Here is a 22880-nt window from a genome sequence, read left to right as displayed (position 1 = left end):
TAGCCACTAAGCCACAACCCCAGCCATTTTTATTTTTTATTTTGAGACAGGGTCTCGGTAAGTTGCTGAGGCCAGCTTTGAAGTTAAGATCCTCCTGCCTAAGCCTCCCAGGTTGCTAGAATTACAGGCATGTGCCACCACACCAGGCTTAGCAACATTCTCAAAGAAATAAGAGTAATTAAACATTAATTTAAAACTACTGACTGTATCTTATAAATCATTTGAGAAAAAATTTAACCTAAAGGCCTATCCCAAATTCCAGCATCAAATAAAATCACTCAGCACATCATTACTAAGGTAATTTTCTGTATACAAGATGAATAGAAAACTAACTTTTGAGAGTAGAGACAAAGATTTAATTGGATGTCAGATTTAAAGATTTTTGTTTCCTCTCCAATATGAATAGCCTCTAACTGTTGTTTATCATATTTTATTTCCTCTGGATCACTGCTAAGTGAGGCTTGAATGTAATTATTTAATAGGTCAATAATTCTCCTTTATATAATTTAGTCCCATTAATATAACATTATAGTTCATGAAAATCAACAGGCATTTAAGAATAGTATAAAAGCACTATTTTATATAGGAATTATATTGGAATTACTGGAAATCACTATTAAAAGAATTATCAGAAATCTTTCTATATAAAATTTTTTGGCTCTTTTGTCTATATTTTAGTAAATGTACAGTTTCATTGCTTTATTTAAACTTTTAATGTATTCCTTTGTCATTAGTTCATTAATATTATATTTTTAATTGTGTGCTTTCTTGTGTTCTTGTGTGGAGCTCAAATGCTCTACTATTGAGTTACATCCCTAGCCCAGGAAAATCAAGTTTATTTCTAAAAGTTATCAGCCATCTCAGAATTCTAGGGCATAAAAGCTGAGAAAACAGTGAATGTTTGACATTAACCTACTCTAGAATATTTGGAAATCTTTTCTTGGACATTCATTGACCTTTGAAAAGCCATTTTATTAAACTGTTACTATACAGAGGTTACCTAGTATAATGGTTAAAAGCCTGTAACCTGGAACTGGAGTGTCTGGGTTTTAATCCCAGCCCCACTTACTAAGTTATTTGGGGGCAAGTTATTTGACTTTTCAGGTGTTTCTTTTACCTGTAACATGGAGTTGATCATTGTGCCTAGTTCATATGGTTACTGTGAGGATCAAGTGAATTAATAAAGTGCTTGGAGAATATGGAATGTAAATGCAATATAAGTATTAGATATTATTAAGCTCTTTATTGTTAAGACTATCAGCAATTATTGTGAACAATACAAATAGTTCTAATTATTTTATGTTAGTGTTCAGAAATATTTTTATAATTATCCATCAGGAAATTTTATATATATATATATATATATATATATATATTTATATATATATTTATATATATATATATATACATTTTTTTTTAGAGAGAGAGAGAATATGAATGAATCTTTTTTGTAGATGGACACAACACAATGCCTTTATTTTTATGTGGTGCTGAGAATCGAACTCGGGTCCCACCCGTGCTAGGCGAGTGCTCTACTGCTGAGCCACAATCCCAACCCAGGAAATTATATTTCTTATATGAAATTTTCAAAGATATTTAAACATGCTAGAGTTAAATTTTTTCACCAGAAAAACACATCTCGTGTTAAAATGAAAGCCAAGAGAATTCACATGCAGAAAGTCATTTTACATTAACCTTTTTCCTTCAACAAATATTTAGGAGACTACTTATATAGAAAGAGTATGCAAAGGACTCTAGGAATAATAGGATAAATCATATGGTTCTTTCTGGCACTTATTGTTTAAAATAGAACATGTTTTATACAAACAAATAACTTAGGTAGAAGGTCAGAGGTGTAGATAAACTGCTTATAAGAGCTTACAGGAAAGAGTATTCCTCCTTGAAGGAATGAGGAAGACTCTTGTAGGAGCTTGTGTTAGAATTATGCCTTGAAGGATGAGCAGGACTTAAACATATAGAGAAGTGTGCTGTGTTGCACATAAAGGAAAGGGTTTGTTTTGCTTGGAGCATGGCGTGCCTGCAGGGGAAGTAGGATTTAATAATGGTGAGAATATGGAAGACCAAGGAGACTGAGTTGTTGAGATTTTTTTCAGTCCTCAGTGGGATATTGTTAAGTGTTTTTTCTTTTCTTTTTTTGAGATAGGGTCTCAAAAAAATGTTGCCCAGACTAGCCTTGAACTTCTGGGCTTGGAGCTGGGGTTATGGCTCAGTGGTAGAGTGCTCTCCTAGCATGCGTGAGGCACTGGGTTTGATCCTCACACCACATAAAAATAAAATAAAAGTATTGTGTCCACCTACAACTAAAAAATAAATATATAAAAAAATTTCTGGGCTTAAGCGATCTTCCTATCTCAATCTCCTGTGTAGCTGGGACTACAGGTAGCTGTGCCCAGCTAAGGTATTTTTAAAAATTGAGAAAAAATTCAGATAACATAAAGTTAACCATTTTAAAGTGAATAATTTAGTGACATTTAGTACATTTGCAGTGTTGTACAATGGGCACATCTATTTTCAAAACATTTTTAGAATCCAAAATAAAATGCCAAACCCATTAAGCAATTATTAACCATTCCCCTATCCCCTGGCAACTACCAATCTGTTTTCTGTTTCTAAGAAATTATCTGTATATCAATGAAATCATACAGTTGTGACCTCTTGTGTCTGGCTTCTTTTACTTATCATAATATTTTTAAGGTTCATTCACGTTGTAGCATGTTCATTCATTTTTATGACTGGCACTAAGGCAGTAATTAGAAGGTAATGCTAATGTTGGAAAAGAAAAAGGTCTTGAATTGATGACTACAGCTTCTTCCTTGTAGAACCAAAAAAGAAAAAAAAAGGAGCAAATTGAACCAAAGTGGGAAAAAATATTTGCAAATCATATAAAGTTCTAGAGTCCAGAATATATTCCATTGAATGAGTATACCACAGTTTATTTATTTGCCTGCTGATGGACATTTGGATGTCTATACCTCTAGGGTTCTATAAATAGTGCTGATGTGGACATGCACATACAGATATTTGTTTGAGTATTATGCCTGTTTTCAATTCTCTAGGGTTTATATACAGAGAACAGTGGGTAAATTCCAGAGAATACTTGGATTACTGGGTCATGTAGCAATTCTATGTTTAACTTTTTAAGGAACCACCAAACTGTTTTCCACAGCACCTACACCATTTTACACTCCTACCAATAGGGTACAAGAGCTCTAATTTCTTTACATCCTCACTTTATTTTTTATTTGTCCTTACTATCCTAGTGGGTATCTCACTGTGGTTTTGTTTTGCATTTTAGTAGTGACTAATGATGTTGAGCATCTTTTCATGTGCGTCTTAGCTGTTTATATATTTTTTTGGAAATATATCATCTAGTCATTTGCCCATTTTTAAATTTTTAAAAAAATTTTTTTTTGTTATAGATGGACACAATACCTTTATTTTATCTGTTTACTTATTTATTTATTTATTTTTTGGTACCAGGGATTGAACTCAGGGGTAGTCAACCACTGAGCCACATCCCCAGCCCTATTTTGTATTTTATTTAGAGACAGGGTCCCACTGAGTTGCTAAGTGCCTCGCCATTGCTGAGGCTGGCTTTGAACTCAAGATCCTGAGTCTCAGCCACTGGGATTACAGGTGTGTGCCACCACACCCAGCTGTTTGTTTATTTTTATGTGGTGCCAGGAATCGAACCCAGTGCCTCATGCATGCTAGGCAATCACTCTACCACTGAGCCACAACCCCTGCCCTAATTTTTTTTTTTAAATAAATACCCCAATCAATAAATGGGCTAAGGAACTGAACAGGCACGTTTCATAAGAAGATATACAACCAATCAGCAAATAAATGAAAAAAATGCTCAACTTCTCTAGAATTACAGAAAAATGCAAATCAAAACTACTCTAAGATGTCATCTCACTCCAGTCTGAATGGCAATTATCAAGAATACAAGCAATAAGGGTTGGCGAAGATGTGGGGGAAAAGGTACATTCATACATTGTTGGTGGCACTGCAAATTGTTGCAACCACTGTGGAAAGCAATATGGAGATTCCTTAGAAAACTTGGAATTAAACCACCATTTGACTCAGCTATACCACTCCTTGGTCTATACCCAAAGGACTTAAAAGTCAGTATACTATAGTGACACAGCCACATCAATGTTAATTGCAGCTCAGTTTACAATAGCTAAACTGTGGAACCAACCTAGATGCCCTTCAGTACATGAAGGGATAAAGAAACTATAGTATATACACACATGGAATATTACTCAGCATTAAAAGAGAATGAATTTATGGCATTTGCAGGTAAATGGATGGAATTGGAGAATATCATGCTAAGTGAAGTAAGCCAGTCCTAAAAATCAAAGGCCGAATGTTCTCTCTGATGAGTGGACGCTGATACATAATGGGGGTGTGGGCGTGGGAAGAATGGAGGAATTTTGATTGGGCAAAGGGGAAGGAGGAGAGGGTACAGGGCATGGAGGCAGGAAAGATGGTGTAATGAGATGGACATCATTGCCCTAGGTACATGTATGACTGCACATATGGTGCAACTCTACATCGTGTACAACCAGAGAAATGAAATGCATTTTGCTGTCATGTATAGCTAATTAGAACAAATAAAGAAAAAAAAAAGAAATTGGGTTTTTTGGTGGTTGTTGAATTTTGCTGTTTGAGTTTGGTTGTTGCACAGATTCTTTATGTATTCTGGATTCTAGACTTATCAGATATATGAATTGCAAATATTTTCTCCCACTTTGGATCAATTTGCTCTTCTCTTTTAAATTTTATAAGGTGGAAGCTGAATTCATTGTTTAAGATTTTTCCAGCATGGGAATTACCTCCTAATTACTGTGTTAGTGCCATATAAAACATTTGGTATGTTGTATTTTCATTTTCATTCAGTACAATATTTTCTAATTTTTCTTTCATTTCTTCTTTGACTCATGCATTGTTAGAATTATATATTTTGATGTAAAATATGAAGGGTTTCCAGATATCTTTTTGCTATTGATTTCTAATTTAATTTCATCTTGTTAGAGAACATAGTTTCATATGATTTGAATCTTTTTGTGTTTATTAAAACTTGTTTTATGAGACAGAACATGGTCTGTCTTGGTAAATATCTGCATACACTTGAAAATAATATATAGTTTTATGTTTGAGGGTATTATATACGTATCAATTAGGTTAAGATGGATATAGTGTTGTTTAGGTCTTCTGTATCTCTGCTGTTGTTCCCTCTATTTGTGCTAATATTATGAAAGAGGTTTTTGAAACCTCTGACTATAATAATAGATGTGTCTATTTCTCCTCTAAGTTGTTTCAGTTTTTGTTCATCTATTTTGAAGCTCTGTTATTAGGTACATTAATGTTTAGGATTATTATATTCTCTTGATAAATTGGCTTTGTTATCATTATGAAATGATCTTTTTCCCTGTAATAGCATTTATTCTGAAATATTCTTGGCATATTAGTTGGCATATGCATTAACATTAACATGGTATACCTTTTTCCAACCTTTTACTTTTAATCTATTGTGTTTTCATATTTGAAGTACAGGGGGTTTTTTTGTGAGTGTGTATATATAGGTAGTATATAGTTAAATTCAGTGTGACAAATTATTTAACTGAATGTTTTTACCATGAAATTTAATGTTATTATTTATGTGAGTCAAGTTTAAGTCTGCCATATTGCTCTTTGTTTTTTATTTGACCTATATGTTGTTCCCTTTTTCTTTGTTTTCTGCCTGGTTTGGATTTTTTCTGGTTTGGATTGAACATTATGTTTTCCATTTTATCTCCTTGGTTGGCTTATTATTTACAAATTCTTTTTTCCTCTTATGAGTGGTTTTAGGTGTTAATTTACTATAGTCTATCTTTAATTGAATTATACCACAGTACTTATAGAATACTTATGCTTAGAATAACTAACTTTCATGTCTCTTAGCCTTTATTCTACTAATATCATTGTACTTATATATTGGCTATAAAAATCATGATAAATTATTATCATTTTAAAAAATAATTGTTATTTTTAAGGAGATTTACATTAAAAAATGTTATCATTTTTATTATTTCCAGTATGCTTTATTTCTTGTGTAGATCTATATTTCCAGAAATATGAATAAATATCCTTAGGTTTGCAGGGCTTCCTTGAACATTTCTTGTTCAAGGAGTGGGAGGAGGCCCACACTGGTCTTGAATTTGTGATTGTCCTGCCTCAGTCTCACAAGTTGAAAGGATTATAGACATGGGCTACTATACCCAGCTGCTTTTTTTTTTTTTTTTGTAAATTTCTAGTTTTTAGTAATTTTATTAAAATGTATATTTGTGTCATTTTCTTCATTTTCCTAGAATTAAATTCACTGAAGTTATTATAATCTATGAGTTTAGTTTTCATCCAATTTGGGATATGTCAGCCATTATTTTGTCAGATGTCTTTTCTGGTCCTCTTCACAAACCACCTTTATCCTCTCTTTCAGGGACTCTAATTACAAGTATTTAGGGCTGCTTAAAGTTACCTGTAGCTCATTTTTGACTTTTTATTTTTAATTCTTTTTTGTCTCTATAGTTCATTGTAGAAAGTTTCTCTTGCTGTTTTTAAGTTCACTAATTTTTTCTTCTGCAATGTCTAATTTTCTATTAATCCCACCTGCTATAATTTTCACCATACAGATTTTTATTTCTAGAAATTGGATTTAGAAAATTTTATACTTTCATTATCTCTTAACTTTTTTTTTTAGTATATTAGCATTTAGTACTTAGTGTGCTAATTCTAACGTCTAGCTCAGTTGTGGATCAGTTTCAGTTATTGATTTTTCTTCTTATAATGGGTAATATTTTTCTGTTTCTTTGCATGACTTGTGATACTGAATGTAAGTTATTCAATACTGACTATTGAATGTCAGACATGGTGAACTCAGTTTTGTTGGGTGCTGGATATTTTTGTTTTCCCACAAATGTACTTGAATTTGAAATGGAGTTAAATTACCTTGAAATAGTTTGTTCCTTTTGGACCTTACCTCTATGATTTTTATTGGCAAGATCCAAAAAGCATTTAGTCTAGAGCGAATTCCTCTCCAATACTACCGCAAGACTCGTCTGAACACTCTACCCTTGGAACTAGGAGGTTTTCTAGTCAGCCTGCTGGGAACAGCAATGATTCCTGGTTCTCTGTGAGTGCCCACTATTGTTCCCTCTAATGCTTTCAAATGGTTTGTGTCCTAGACCTTTCATAATTTTTGTTTTGTTATATATGCATGCACTGATCAGCAATGTAAAGTTCTCAGGGAGAACCCTCTTGCAAGTCTCTGGGGTTCTCTGTGCAGTTAACTGTCTCTTGTACTCTGCCTTGTGAACTTTGGCAATCTTGTTCTCCCTGGATTCCCAGTTCTATTTGCTCAACTCAGGGAGTCTGTTTGGGCTCCCCTGAATTCCTTTCCCTTATCCCTGTGCCATGGCCTGTAAGCTGTCTGAATGTAGTAAGTTGGGGTAAACTTGCTTATTTTCCATCTCTGAGGATCACTTGTTTTCATTGCATAATATCCAATATTTTGAAAACTGTTGTTTCATTTATTTCGTCTGGCTCTTTTTTTCCTTTTGGTTGGTTCAGGTGGGAGGGTCTATCTAGTCCTAGCTACTCAATCTTGGCTGAATTCAGAAGTCCCCCAAAATTCTACTGTTAATAATAACCTCACATTTCAAGGAGAGGAAGACAAAAGTTCCAATAGTCTATAACCAGTCGCACTTGGTACACCACATTTTAAAATAAAGCAACTTTATTTAGTGTGCCTATTTAATACATAATAGAACATTATGAAGGTTTGCTGTGTGTAGCGATTTATAGATTGTTTGGGCCAGACTTCACAGCTCTGGGACCTCCTTGAAATGTGCCAGTGACATTTTCAAAACACAAGGGGCCATTGATAGATTGCAAATCATTTTTTACTCTTACTTGGTAGGCATTTAGCAAAGTTGGTTCTGCCTCTACTTGTGCCATCTGGGTAAGGTTGCAGTTAAGGAAAATTTACTCTCTGAAGATCTTAATAGTATATTGAACTCCCTCATGTAGGGAATACTATGATTTCAGAGTTTATTTCTGGAACATTGAAAAATATTCTAGTCCAAATCCAAGAAGTGTTGTATGATTATTGTCTTACTCTTGAGGATTTCTATGAAAATATAAGGGGAAACTCTCACTATCTTATTTGCATGGGAAGAAAAAAAATCAGTATTTTAGTTATAGCAAGAGAGCATGAGAAAAACTAAAAATAATCATAGATTGATTCATGTATTTTAAAACATTGCACTAACTATAACTTGTTAGTGCAATGGATGACAAAGAATAGACTACTTTTTTTTTTTGAACTCAAGTTTAGAGATTTTATTTATTTTTATGTGGTGCTGAGGATCAAAACCAGGGCCTTGCACGTGCTAGGTGAGCACTTTACCCCTGAGCCACAACCTCAGCCCCTACTTTTTTTTTTTTTAAATTTATCTCCATGGATCTGAAAGATCCAACAAGTCTTATTTAAAAAAAATTATTTTTCCAATTTTTATACATAAGTCACATATAACTGCCAACCAAAGCCTTTGGTTAGAATGAAGTAACTAGTGTTACTGTAATATAATATTTCAGACAAAAATAGAGAACCTTGCTATTATAGATAACCTTAAAAGCCTAATTGTAGTTGAATATATAATTCTTTTTAGGCTTCTTCTGATATTGAAAACAGACTTTTCTGCCGGGATTGTCTGGGGCTTGTGTACATCTAGTAAGTGATTTACAGCTTAGTTTTTAGAGATAAATAACAACAACAAAAATAACAAAACCAGAGTAGCTCTGCTAAGTGCCAGATTAAGTGGTGCAGATCCTGAGTACTATAGTATTTTATTGCAAATAGAGGCACCTGAGCTGAGCATGGTTTTCTATTAATCCCACCTGCTATAATTAAAGATCAAGAATTCTTTGAATTTGTTCTTTACAAAGAGATGGCAGTGAAAATGGGGAGAGTAATTAAAGAGATTCTGTAAAAGAGAAAATGAAGGACCTGATGACCAAATGTCAAGATTGAAAGAAAAGAATTCAAAGGTTTTGAGCTAGGATAAGAATGACACTTTAATCATAACAAAGAAGGGAAAGCTTGAATGAACTGATGCCAGAGATCCCTGAAGGAGACTTCTGCTAAAAATTCCCACCTTCTCTGTGTGCTCCTGAATGGAATAGCCCTGATAGGCATTTCTTGAATCTTTTTTTGAGTTGAGCCTGGCAAAATAAACTCTAATGTGTGGAAGGATATTTAGAGGTCACCTAACTGAATCCCCTCATTTTAATGATGTGAAAATTGAGAGCTTCAGATATTGTGACTTTCTTTAAGGCCATGCAACTAGGTTGGCCTCTTGGTATTTTTCTGAAGTTCTTGTAGTGAAGTTTGCCATGTGTCAGTCCTGCCTGTTGGCAAAGCAAGGCCTGTTTCCCTGCCTTAATTCGATTATTATCAATCAAATGACTTGATTTTTCAATTAATCTCCTTTTTCTTTATTTATACACCCAGTTACCAACTTTCTAAGTAGTATACTATGGATATTCATGTAAAAAATTACAGCAATTTAGTTAAAGAAATATCTTAAATGACTTTATTTTGCTGTTCTAGAATTAATATTATATAAACTCTATCTACCTACCTACCTATCATAGAGTGTTCCAGTGAACCGTGTGGAGGAGGGTGGTTTTACACACAGAGAAAGGCTATAGAAAATAGAATAAAAGAAAAAGCAGAAAGTTGCTTTCCTTGTAAAGTGAGGGCAGAGAAACAAAACAATAGAAAAGTAATCGATAAATTGATAGGTTAACAGCAGATTACTTCAGGCTACTTTTTGTAGGGATTAAAGGATATAAGGATTAAAGCACAGGGAATTTCATTGTTATGTTGATTGGCCTGTTTGGGGAAAGTTGGCATTCTCATCCCACCCCTACTACTAGGTCAGATAAAAATTTAGTTGGCACAAGCCTGTAATCTCAACGATTTAGAAAGCTGAGACATGAGGAACACGTGTTCCTCAGCAATTTAGCAAGACCCTGTCTCAAAAAATAAAAAGGGATGGGGATATAAACTCAGTGGTAGAATGTCCCTGGGTTCGATCCCTAATCAGTACCAACACACACACAAACACAACTTAGTTTGCATTTGGTGATGTGGAACTTTATCATGGGTAGTTTTGATTTTTAGTCTGGTCTGTTGGGGTCTAGTGCAAGAGCTTGGTCAAAAACAATGGCCTCAGGCTGGGGTTGTGGCTCAGTGGTAGAGCGCTCACAGAGCCCGAGGCAGGCACTAGGTTCAATTTTCAGCACCATATTAAAAAAAAGTAACAATAAATAAAGGTATGTGTCTATCTACAACTAAAAACAAAACCAAACAAAAACCCAAAAATGGCCTCCTACAATTTTTATTTAGACTTGGCCTGCCTGGGGTAAAGGGTTTGCTCTTTCCCAATGTGCATGAGCTGTTTAAAGGGAGAGGAAATGATTAACATTAATTTAAGTCTGAGGTGAGGATTCTGGGAGTCAGTGTCCACAATTTTTAAAAGGAAGCACCAGGACGGGCAGAGGGTGTCAGTAAATGCATTACTTCTGTTCTTTGCCTCCTCTGAATACCATTCATTCGTGTAACTCCGAATTCGTGTGTGACTCCTATTCAGCTAGAGGAGGGGTTGTGCCAATGCCCTGAATGAATGAACGTTGTTTTAAGGTCTCCACCTTGGCTGGAATCTGAGGAGAGGGCTTTGTCTTTCCCTTCTCAAGCCTCTTTCTTGTCTTATGCCGGTGAAGCTCTTTGCCTTTTTCGCTCTTTCGTCCGTCGGAGTCCAGCCCTTCCTCTCTGGGGGCTACACGTGCTCAGGGTCCCCCACTTCCTCTTATTTACTTACCGCCTCCCGAGGATTGTCCCGTTTGCAGCTGCTCCAGCCCAGGCGCCCAGAGAGCTTTAGGGGCGGGGCTGAGCGGGCGGAGGGAACGCCCCTTCGGCTGGGAGACGGTGCCTGTTATTTGGTGAGGGCGGGCCCAGCAGTGAGGGGTGGGGCCTGGAGGTTGGGTCGGGGCACCAAGCCGGGCGGGCGCCGCTGGGGGCGGGTGGCGCGGTGCGGAGCCCGGCCAAGTGTGGCGCAGCTGTGGTGTGGTGTGGCGCTTCCCTCTAGCCACGAGCCGGGGGTGGGTCCCCGAAGGTAAGCGTGTAGACTGCCGAGCTTGCGGGGGAACCTGGCTTGGGAGGGGCCTCAGTACCGCTCGGGCCAGGTGGAGGGACCCCACTGGCGCGCCCAGGGCAGGTGTGTTTTGGGAGAACCGGCCGGGTGCCATTTCCGCGCGCGGAGTAGGAGGGGCGGGCTGGGCGCGGGCGGGTGGGCGGCCTCCTCGGGTGAACCTCGGAGTGGGAGACGCCGGGACCGCAGCTGGTGGTGCTCTCGCTTCGCAGCACTTTGCTCCGGGACAGAAATTTTGAGTTGATCCCCACACACCCTCTCCTCAAATCTCGAGAAATTTCAGGTACTTGTTAAGTTCTTATATTCTTTAAAATACATTTATAGTTAGTGGTTCAGGACTGTAGGAGAAACTTCTCCAATGTGAGCTTGCGGGGGTGCCTTTATGTTGACTTGGTAGTGTTGAGTTTGCGAGAAGGGTGCGACTTATAATGGGACTGTTATTTAAACAAGGACACCAGGGAATAAATATACCACGGGAATATTAGGTATGATAGCTTTGAAGCTGGAATGCCTGGGTTCAAGTCATTTATTAACTGAGAAAACTTGAACAATTTGCTAAACTCCTGTATGCTGAGTCCTCACATATGTCCCTAATTTACAAGATTGTAAGGATTGAGAGATTATTGCCCAATGCTTGCCAACAATGAGTGCTGGCTGTTTTCTTATTACGCATTTAAATGATCATTAATTTCCAAAGTTTGCCATCACTGGAAAACCTACGCATTTTCCTTAGAGGTGTTGCTAGAAATGTTTGGGGATTGCTTTGGAACAGTTTTTGTAAGATGAGTCCTGCAAGAAGAGGACGCTCCACCTTGTTCTAAATCAAATCCACTTTCAAATGAACTGACACCCCAGTCTTATTTTCTTGGACAGTGGTGGGAGTCAAATCCAGGGTCTCCTGCAAGTGCTGTACCACCTAGCTAACCCTCCAACCCTCAGACACCTCAGTGTTTAAGGCTGTTCTAAGAGAGATAAAAAAGTATCACCGTTAGGGTGAATGTAAACTCATTATAAGTTGTGGAAGATTTGTTTTAAAAAAACAGTTCCTGCCACTTTATACAGACTTATGAATTATTCTATTTGAAGTAAGTGCTTATTCTATTACTGCAAGAGTATGTAAACCAGAGCATCCAAAATAAGTAAACAGACATCATTAGCTTGCTGCATAGACTCTCAGAATTGAAAGGGATTTGAAAATCAGACTAACTGGTCATTATAGATAAAGGTGTGGTGCCAGCAACCCAGAATCAATAAACAAGCTTAGACTAGAATTCACTTCTGCTGATCAATGAATTATAAAATCAGAGTAATATATTCTAGTTTTGATGATAGTTACTATTTTTATTTTTGACAGTTTTATGGTGCTGTGAATGGTTTTTCTCTCAGCAACATCCTGCTTTGGTAGCTTAATTGCATGATTCATAATCATTCTTCAGCACCTTTGATTTAAATCACAAGTCTCAAAGTTGCTACATCAATTATTGCTTTGAGAAGAAGATGATTGTCTTAAGCTTTGTACAAACATGTTCTAACAGTGCTTTGGTTTTGTTGTTTAAACTGTAGCCCTTTTCTCATATATACAGAATGTAAATGACCAGTATAAACAAATTGACCTACTTGGCAGTTTGTTATCACTGTGTTATTGGTGACTTTTCTAGATTAGGCAGGATAGAGTCAGGAAATGGAACCCTGAATATAAGCCTAAGGAAATAGGACTGGGTCCTGAAGAAGTGTGTTGCAATGTTGCTGCTGACTTCAAAAGCATTTTGGAGTGAAATTGTTTTGAGATATTGGGGTGTTAGTTGCTGACTCTTCCTCAGCTCTTTGCATAGCTCACTCCCTCACCTTTGGGTATTTGTTCAGATGTTACCTTCTTATTTAAAATTGCACACAACCCCACACTTCCTATAATGTATATTTACTTGTTTATATAATTACTCATTATCTGTTGTCTGCCACTAGAGGGTAAGTTCCATGTGGCTCAGGGTGCTTCCCAGTTGTGTTCACTGCTGTATTCTAAGCACCTGGTAACAGTGCCTAGCATGTAGAAGGTATCAGATGTGTGGATCTGATGTAGACATTTCTAACAAGACTAGTAATTACTTAAGCTAATTCACTGTCATTTTGTTCTGCCCCCCCCCCCTTCTAGTTTTTTCTCCTGGTTACCCAGGAATAAAGCCTTGAGGTTGTGTGTGTGTGTGTATGTGTGTGTGTGTATGTGTGTTGCAGGGGATTAGAATCCAGGGCCTTGTACATGCAAGGCAAGCAGGCTACCAACTGAGCTATATCCTCAGCCCCTTGAAGCAATCTTAATTCTTCCTCCTACCTTGCACCCCACGTGCAAATATTTCACCTGTCAGGTTTTTTTTTTTTTTTTGAACCCGATGCTTCTGTTGTTGCCAAGCCCCTCTTTCTTTGTGCCCCTTCATTTCATTCCATCGTCTACACCTACAGTCTCACAGTTCCCTTTTAAATTCTTTCACATCCTCATCAGAGTGAGATCCACAGTGAGAAGACTGGCATTCAAATCTCCCTATCTTCTATAGATAAAAACAGTGATTTCCAACTTAGGCTTATAAACATGAAAGTAAGATAAAGCTTTAATGGCAGTGTCTTATAAAGCCTGGAAATGAGTATTGCTTCATTTTTTTTTTTCTATTAATGATTTGGACTTTTCCCCAGTGTAGGTAGTTATTCAAATAAACTGGACTAATAGCTTTCCCCTGTTTAAGCTGAAGACTTCTGCTGCTCTGTTTTGAGTGCCCATCCTTCAAGCTTCCTCCCATAAGTTTAGTTGAAGGTAGTTTTGTCTTCCTCTGAGTTCTGATGACTTTCATAGAGAATTTATCACATTCTACTTTGAATTGTAATTATTTGAGCATTTTTCTTTTTCTTTTTTTTTTTTTTTGGCTGAATATAAACTGAAGGACAAGAAACACACACATAAATTCCAGGAAGCACACATAGAAAAATTCCAGTTATCTTTTTTCCTTTCAGTTACTTTTAAAGGAAATATAAGATCCACATCTATTTATCTGCTTTTTAGTAAAAGTAAAATTAAAATTCTGTTTAATAGGCCTTTAAATCATTAAGATTGAGCTGCAACAATTATTTCTACCATATGGACATATAAGGAAAATGGAAATGGAAATTCAGTATTAAGTAAAAAGATACAAATGAAGATATCCAGTTCTGTGTTTGTAGAAGAAAGTGGGTATAGGAAGAGCAACATATACAACACTTACATAGTCAAATGTTTTAAAAAATACACAATAATCTTACTCAGGAAGCCACTGGGACAAGCCAGACTTATGGAGCAACATCTATAGCTTTGAGTTTTCTTGTGAAGTATTATTTCTAAGTTGTATTTTGTTTTTATATCTGCAGGCACATGTAATACTCTTTCTCTGCTTTGTTTTCTGAGCTGGATAGGACTGAACATTGTCTTCTCTGCTCTTGTGGGAATTAATTTGCCTCCTTTCATTGTTTAATCTAAAAAAAATCACTCTTTTTTTCTTCATTTATTTCCTGGATATATGGAGAATCATGTATGCCAGAAGTTTTTTAATTCTTTGGAGAAAGGTGGTAGATAGAAGATACTGAGTCTATCTGTTGTTCAAGCTTACAGTTTTAAGTTTGATATCAGCATTTAGTTTAACATGTTTTGGTTAATTTTACAATATAGACATCTCCTTGCACATATTCCAGTTGAGTCAATGTTTTTCTTTTACCTGTGACTCTTTCAGATTAAAACTGAATTTAAGGATTTCTGTAGATGTTTCTGACATTTAATTTTATCTTTTCTTCTCCTGTTACCTCCCAAACCAAATGGGTTTTTCCATTCTAGGGCATGTATTAGCCTTATTTTCTTTGTTCTTGATTTTGAGTACTTATAGGTATAAGTAAATTTATTTTATCATTTCTAGGGTAAAGCTGCAGTTTCTACTGATAGGAAAGAGTAAGGAAAACATATATAGAGGTTCTAATTTTTGAACTTTTAAGATAAAAATTTACATATTATTTTTACTAATAACATAGCCAATAAAAGGACTTATCACAAATGTGCTACAGTGTCAATATGTATTATAATTAAATATGTAATTGATTATAATTTGTGTGCTCTGGAAGATGTCTTCTAATGTGCTAACAAATGAAGTTTTACTGTCAGAAGAATTTTGAAAGCAAATACTTGCTCTGGAGTGAAGTTTCCTTTTATCATACTATGTAAGCATCTGTGTTTATCCTGATTTTTGTTTTTAAAATGCAAAGGCGTTATATACTTAAAATGGGGGCACAGACTAGTGATACATCCCTAGCACATGGTGAGCATTTTGTAAGTGACTTTAAATAAGTAAATCTGTATTTTTAGGGAGGATTTTATTAAGTTATCATAACCTGTTAGTATACTGGGGTGACCCAGTAACGAGGCAGAGAGTGATGATTTAAGAGATTAATGAAGAAATGATGAAGCACTGTTTACTTTAAAGATCTCACCATCATAATTTGGCAAATTGGAATTTCTTACCTGTTGCATGAATAAGTTAAACAAATGTTTAGTAGGGCCTTCTGAACATGGCAGTGAATAAGTAAAGGTCCTACAGTTGGGGAAGCTTTGAATAAGCAAGCAAAATGCAATCCTAAAAGCAGTCCATAATGCTAAAATTGAAATAAACAGGATGATGGCCGAAGTCTAATTTGTGGAGGGAACATTTTTAGTTACAGTGTTCAGGAAGGCTTATCACAAGAAGTGACATTTGAACAAAGGCCTTTTTGTGAAGAGCTGTGGGGAAGTCATCCCAGATGAAAGGACCATAGGTACAAGAGACAGACTTCAGATGGGAAAAAGTTTGGTGTGCATGCAAACTAGGGAAAAGGTTGTTCTAATGGGAGTCTTCTGAACAGAGGGCATGTGGCCTGGTGGGTGTAGCTGGGCAAATAGTTGGTAGTCTGTTGGCTATAATTCAGTTTGGATTTTATTCTAGGGACAGCAGGAAGCCATAGAAAGGGTATAAATGGAGGGGGCAGGGATTATCCAATTTATATCACTCTGGCTGCTGTGGTAGGATTGTAAGGAGGTTAGAACAAAAGCAGAGACAGGTTGAAGTTTTCCAAAAAGACTTTGAGACTTGGTGGTGATTGTTGACTTTGTAGGTTTAGTTTTGTTTTTAGTGTCTCAGTCTGAATTCTTTCTTCATACTCAACCTCCATAATCACAACCAGCTTCACCCTAGGTCCCCTCGCTCTGCCAGTGATTGCAGTCCTCTAGAAATTGTCCTTGGAGTGTTCTGTGTTCACATCTGCCTGTAAGATGTGCTAGAAGTGTGTCTTTGAATGGGAAAGCTTGGGAAGCTGGAAAAGTACAGCTGTTCTTGTGATTGAGACCAGTGAACTTGGGAGGCAGAGGAGGATAGGACACTTGCTGCCACTGCTACGTTCCCTACCCTTCACCAAGTGGAGGCTTGTGTTATTGTTGCAATAAGTGTAGGGCTTTCCTTCTTATCCTGGCAGTTTTAAGTCTAATATGGAAAACAAAGGCTGTCAGTGGTTACTTTCACCTCTTCCCTCATTCCCCTTCCTGAATGTAATAAAGATAGAGCCAGTTTCTGGGAATCCATAGGTCCCTATGACTTTGTTGAGGTTCTTGGACATTCCTCTCAAATTGTTGGATTCATACTGTTCTGTATTGTTTGTCCCAACATAACTAATTTTTTTTGCACATATATTGTTTTAAACTCCTTTATCACTTTTCTTAAGAATCAGTATGAATAAAAGATCCTTCAAATATAAGGTGTGATAAGCCCAAGAAAAACAGAACTACTTTGTAATTACAGAATGAGGGGAAAAACCAAAGAGGGGCGTAGAATCCGAATTAAAGGAAGGAAAACAGGAAAAGTTGTAACTGACTCATCATGTGATGTGTGTGAGGGAAGGGGAGGTTACTATGTATCTTTCATTGGCAGATCCTGTTGGATTTTTAATCTATTCTGCTGTGAACCTAATTTACAGATGTGACAAAGATGTGCTTTGTCTGTGTTGAACCATTTCAGATATATTTGGAGCTAGTATCCTGAGAGGCGGAAATAAACAAACACAGATTAAGTACTATTACAGTAGACTTCCAGTACCAGAAATCAGTTATTTTGGGGTTTGAATTTCCTGGGAAGGTACTTTTAATGTAATTTTAAATGAAAATTTCTTCCCCCCACTCTAATCCATTTTCTTATTTCCTAGATTAGTTCACAGTTCCCAGATTAGTTCCCACCTGATCTCTGTCCTGTGCCCATGGTTTGTGCCTCTTTTTTATTTTATTTTTTAGGTAAGTTTTGATTTCACAGTTGGATTAAAGAAGAAGGTGTGTAAATTTCCCATTTACCTCCTATCCCACACATGCGTAGCTTCCCCTATTATCATATCCCCCCTCCAGAGTGGTTCATTTGTTATAATTGATGAACCTACATTAACATAATTACCCAAAGTCCATAGTTTTACATTAGAGTTCTCTCTTGGTGTTGTGCATTTCTTTGGTTGTGGGCAAATATATAATGATGTATATTTCTGCCATTTAGTATCATACAAATCATACCTTAAAAATCCTCTGTGCTCTACTTATTCATCCTTTTATCCTGCTATCCTTCCAACTCCTGGCAAACATTGGTTATTTTACTCTCTCCCCAGAGTTTTACCTTTTCTAGAATGTTAAGTAGTTGGACACATACAGTGTGAAACCTTTTCAGATTGTCTACTTTCACTTAGCAATATGTATTTAAGTTTCCTCCATGGCTTTTCATGGCTTGATAGCCCATTTCTTTTTAGAAATGCTGAAAAATATTCCATTGTCTGATGTACCAGTTGTAATCCATTTACCTACTAAAATGATTGCCTCCAAATTTTGGCAGTTATATATCTGCTATAAATATCCACCTGCAAGTTTTTGTGTGGACATAAGTTTTTACCCCCTTTAGGTAAGTACCACAGAATACAACTGATGGATTATGGGATGAGTGTATATTTTAGTCTTGTAAGAAATTGCCAAATTGTCTTCCAGAGTGACTGTACCATTTCGCATTCTCACTAGTAATAAATGAGAGTTCCTGTTGCTCCCCATCCTCACCACCATTTGATGTTGTCAGTTTTATGGATGTTGCCCATTCTAATAGGTCTGTATTGGTATCTTCTTGTCTTAATTTGTGTTTCCCTTGACATGAGATGGAGTATCTTTCCATATGCTTATTTGTCAGCTATATATTCCCTTCTGTGCATTGTCTGTTAAGATCTTTGGCCCATTTTTAAATTAGGCTATTTTTTAAAATTTGAGTTTTAAGAGTTTTTGGTATATTTTAGGTAACAATCCTTTACTGAATGCCTTTTTTTTTTTTTCCTGGAGGGTTTTAAATTCTTATTTATTTATTTTTACCAGGGCTTGAACCCAGGGTTGCTTAACCACTTAGTCACATTCATAGCTCGTTTTATTTTTTATTTTGAGACAGGGTCTTGCTAAGTTGCTGAGGCTGCCTTTGAACTTGCAATCCCCTGCCATAGCCTCCTGAGCTGCTGTGTACCACTGCACCTAGCTTACTGAATGTCTTTTCCAGATATTTCCTTCTAGTTCATGGCTTGTCCTCTCATTCATTCATTCATTCATTCTCTCTCTCTCTCTCTAAAAAGAGAGAGAGAGAATTTTTTAATATTTATTTTTTAGTTTTCGGTGGACACAACATCTATATTTTATTTGTATGTGGTGCTGAGGATTGAACCCAGTGCCCCGCGCATGCCAGGCGAGTGCACTGCTGCTTGAGCCACATCCCCAGCCCCTCTCATTCTCTTGACATTCTTTTCAGGAACTTGCCTTGGTGCATCTACAAAGTCATCACCATACTGGAAGTCACCTATGTTTTCTTCTGTTATCTCTAGGAATTTTATAATGTTATACGCATGGGTTTTCTTTTGTGTCTTCCTAACTCTTTTTTAAGTCCTACCTTTAAGGGTACCATTGTTCTCATATACTGGTGCATGGTTCTGTGCTCCTGCTAAAGAAAACTTGCAATTCTTTCAAGCCTAACTCCTTTCTTTTGGGATAGTCTGGCTTGTCCTTATTTCCCTTTATTCCTTGGTGTGAATCTTCAACCCTCTCTGTCTCCATCATATTAGTTAAGAGTGAATACTGATAAATTATGAATATATCTAGTTTCTAATCTGGGTAGGATCCACTAGTCAATATCAAACTGAAGTCTTTAATATTGAAGGAATAGGAGTCATAAACTCTACTATTTTAGAGGTAAAAACAGAAGAATTTTTTGACCCTTTATATATATATATATATATATATATATATATATATATTTTTTTTTTTTTTTTTACTGTTCGATTCAGTCTAATTTGTGGAGGGAACATTTTTAGTTAGTGTTCAGGAAGGCTTATCACAAGAAGTGACATTTGAACAAAGGCCTTTTTGTGAAGAGCTGTGGGGAAGTCATCCCAGATGAAATTCAGTAAATTTTTTTCACTGTAAGATTCAGGACAGTAATCAACCTACAGTAGATAAAAAGACATATTAAAAAGTAAAGGGAAAATTGCTTTTAAAAAGTTTTAAGTAATGTCCATTTATTTATTTTTGCTATACTGGGGATTGAACCTGGGAGTGTTTTACCCCACTGCGTTACATCTCCCACCCTTTTTATTTTTTATTTTGAGATAGAGTCTTACTAAGTTGCCCAGGCTAGCCTTGAACTTGCAGTTCTCCTGCCTGCTGGGATTACAGTCATGTGCTACTGTTCCCAACATGTCCATTTATTTTTAAGGAGTATTTGAATCAACAAAATTTTAACATAAGAATTTGGGTGATTCTCTACCACAGAGTGCCACTTATATTGCTACTTTTTATAGCTCTAAATTTTTTAAAAATGAAATCTATAAATGCTTTTTTAAAAAAGATAAACTCCCCCTTCCTTTCCGAAAAACCATGTTCTTAATAGCATCATTTCTTGTGTCCTCCTTATTTCATAATTTAGCCCTTGTCTTTGTGATGGGGCCAGCATGCAAAGTCTGCTCTCTATCAAGCTCTTGGGTAGATGAGTGATGTTTCAAGAGAGGAAAGTCAGGAGCCTAGCACTCCTGCCATTGCTGCCCAAACTCCAGCTCCTCTTTGTGGCGGAATCAAAATCTGCCTTTGCTATGAGAGGATGCGTACAATCGTAGGATAAGAAATTGAGGGACACATGATGTGCGAGTTGGGCTGTTGGGTCAGGGTGCTGTCATCCACAGCTGTGTAATTAATCATGTGAAAGTACTCTTCATAGCCTAGTTTTCTTCTTCATCTATAAAGTGGGAATAGTGATATTTATCTCAGAGGTTGCTGTGAGGATTGAGTGAGGTGTTAGAATTCTTAAAGCAGGCCTGGCATTAGTGCTCTATAAATGCTGGATTCTTGATCTCACTACTGTTAACATTTTGGACCACATGATTTTTTTGTTGTAGACCCCTACAACAAAAACAATGCAGTCCTGGGCCTTGGAGATGCTTAGCATCTTTTCTGACTACTTCCTTGCCACCAAGTTGAGAGAACTAAAATCTCCAGACATTGCCAAATATCCCCCCATAGCAAAATTGCCCCCAGATGGGAAGCATTATATAGTATTTACTAGCTATTATATTACCCTTGCAAATTCACTGTCCTTCCTAAGATCTGGCTGGCCTCTGAAAGTTATTTTTTGATCTATTTTTTTTTTGTTGTTGTTGTTGTTGTTGGACTTGTCTGAACTGATTCATGAAGTGGATAGTCGGATTAGTTCTTCCATTATGGGTTAACATCTGATGAATTTAGGTCTCTTTGGGGCCATACCGCCTACGCCTGAGCGATCCAGCTTCCCTCGAGAACCACTGTATATGATTATCTTGTGTCTTGCCAGCAGAGTTGAGGTTGATCTTTTTTCTGTTGCATTTTGAAAAGCCCTACTACATACCTGTGAACCTCTCAGAAATTTTCAATTTTCATTCCCACAAGAACAATGTATATTTTTGTTCTACTTCTTTCTCATTTGTGATCTTTTTATGTCAATCCCCTTCTCATTCTGTTTTATTTGGCTGCTTGGCCAGAGGATGATTTCATATAATTTTAATTGCTTCAGTTTCATAGAATAATTATGCATTAAATTCACAGTAATATTAGGATTAATTTTTCATAATTTTACTTTTAACCACTTAAAAGTTAGTTTATGAAAACTGGGCAAGTTGTATCTGTAGCTTATAGTCCCAGTTTCTTGAGAGATGGAGGCAGGAGGTTAGCTTAAGTCCAGTAGTTCAAGACCAGCCTGGATAATATAGTGAGATCTGTCTCAAAATACACAGAAAAAGTAAGTTTTGAACCATCTTCATTTGTCCCTAAAGGACTCTAGAGCATATACATGTGGAGACAGTCTGGTATAATGAACCTTGAAGTCAGACTACCAGGTTCAAATCCTAACTCTGCCACCATGGAGGTCTGTGCCATTTATCTCTGCAGCTCACATGTGCCATCCAAACCTGCTCACACCTGGTCTTGCTTTTACTACACTGAGTAGAATTCTGCTGTGCATATCCAATTTTATGATTTGGAGAATCAAGTATTGCTCTGTTCATGATAAATGTTCTTGTTACCCAGTTTCTTGGTTTTCCATAGCCAGCTATCTAATCTCTACCAGAGCCTAGTAGCAAGTCAGGAATCAAATGGACAGTAGTTGTTGGCAAACCCTAAGAGATATTTAGACCTTAGTCTCCTGATGCTTATCACGAGCCCCTTAACAAATCCATGTCTATTAGGTCATTTCTCATACTGTTGGATGTGCTAAGGCAGAGACTCAATGGTTAGAGCAGTTTTCGTTGTTACAGAACCCTCTCTTTGAACAGGCTTCAATAAAAACTAACAACTTCATGGTTTTTCCAGTAGATGGGTCAGAACATCGTGTCCAAATAGGAAGCATCCAGTTGTTTTTCCTGCTTCTCAGCTAAGCAGTGCAAGGTATAACTGTTTCTCTGACTTGAGATTAGACATTCTGCCTCAGACCAGTGAAACCCTAAAAACCACTGATTCGGAGATTCCTGAACTTCCATGGTATTTTTCTCCCATCCCTTCTCTTGTTTATGTGTTTATGCAAGTGTCCAGGGTACTTGCTACTTTTTGTTCTTTAGGTCCAATTAAGGTAATGCCATAATGTAGTAGACCAGTGTGGTGATCTAAGAAAGGTCACAGCCCTCCAGACTGTTTTATTATGACAATTCACACCTGACCCTCAAGTTAGACAGCAAAAGGGATTAGGTATTTGTGGCAAACTAACTCATTGTCCTTGCTGATGTTGTGAGAAAAGAATGAATTTGCCAGGGCAAGAGTCTCATATCAGATATCAGGGGTTGTGCTGATTTTCTTCAGCCCAAAATATCACATCTAGAATTGCAGTTGTAATTGGAATTACTACCTGATTAAATTTATGGTAATCCATAGTCATGTTCTAGGATGTTTCTGGCTTTGGTTCTGGTAAATAGGCTAGTTAAATGGGAATATGGTGGGATTTAACATCCTTGCATTTAACACCCTTCCAGTTTTTGACGGTGGTACTGATTTCTGAGCTC

The 22880-nt window shown here is 36.7% G+C and overlaps 1 protein-coding gene across 5 annotated transcripts in view; it reads left to right on the top strand.

Annotated features, from left to right (window-relative positions):
* Sgk3 (serum/glucocorticoid regulated kinase family member 3) overlaps window positions 1-22880 on the top strand; it is a 118157-nt gene that overhangs the window by 34439 nt on the left and 60838 nt on the right. The window contains exon 1 of one of the 5 annotated variants that reach the window (XM_046428570.2): window positions 11136-11243. The exons of the other annotated variants lie outside the window; for them this stretch is intronic. The gene's annotated coding sequence lies outside the window, so the exon portion shown is untranslated. Of the gene's footprint in view, window positions 1-11135; window positions 11244-22880 lie in introns of those variants that run through there. 5 annotated transcript variants of the gene reach the window in all.

Source organism: Marmota monax, unplaced genomic scaffold, assembly GCF_021218885.2.
Source record: "Marmota monax isolate L192 unplaced genomic scaffold, Marmota_monax_Labrador192_F-V1.1 WCK01_AAM20220418_F8-fsc00044, whole genome shotgun sequence".
NCBI classification, from domain to species: Eukaryota; Metazoa; Chordata; class Mammalia; order Rodentia; family Sciuridae; genus Marmota; species Marmota monax.
Note: the sequence above shows the minus strand (reverse complement) of the source record. Positions and strands in the feature narration are given on the sequence as shown.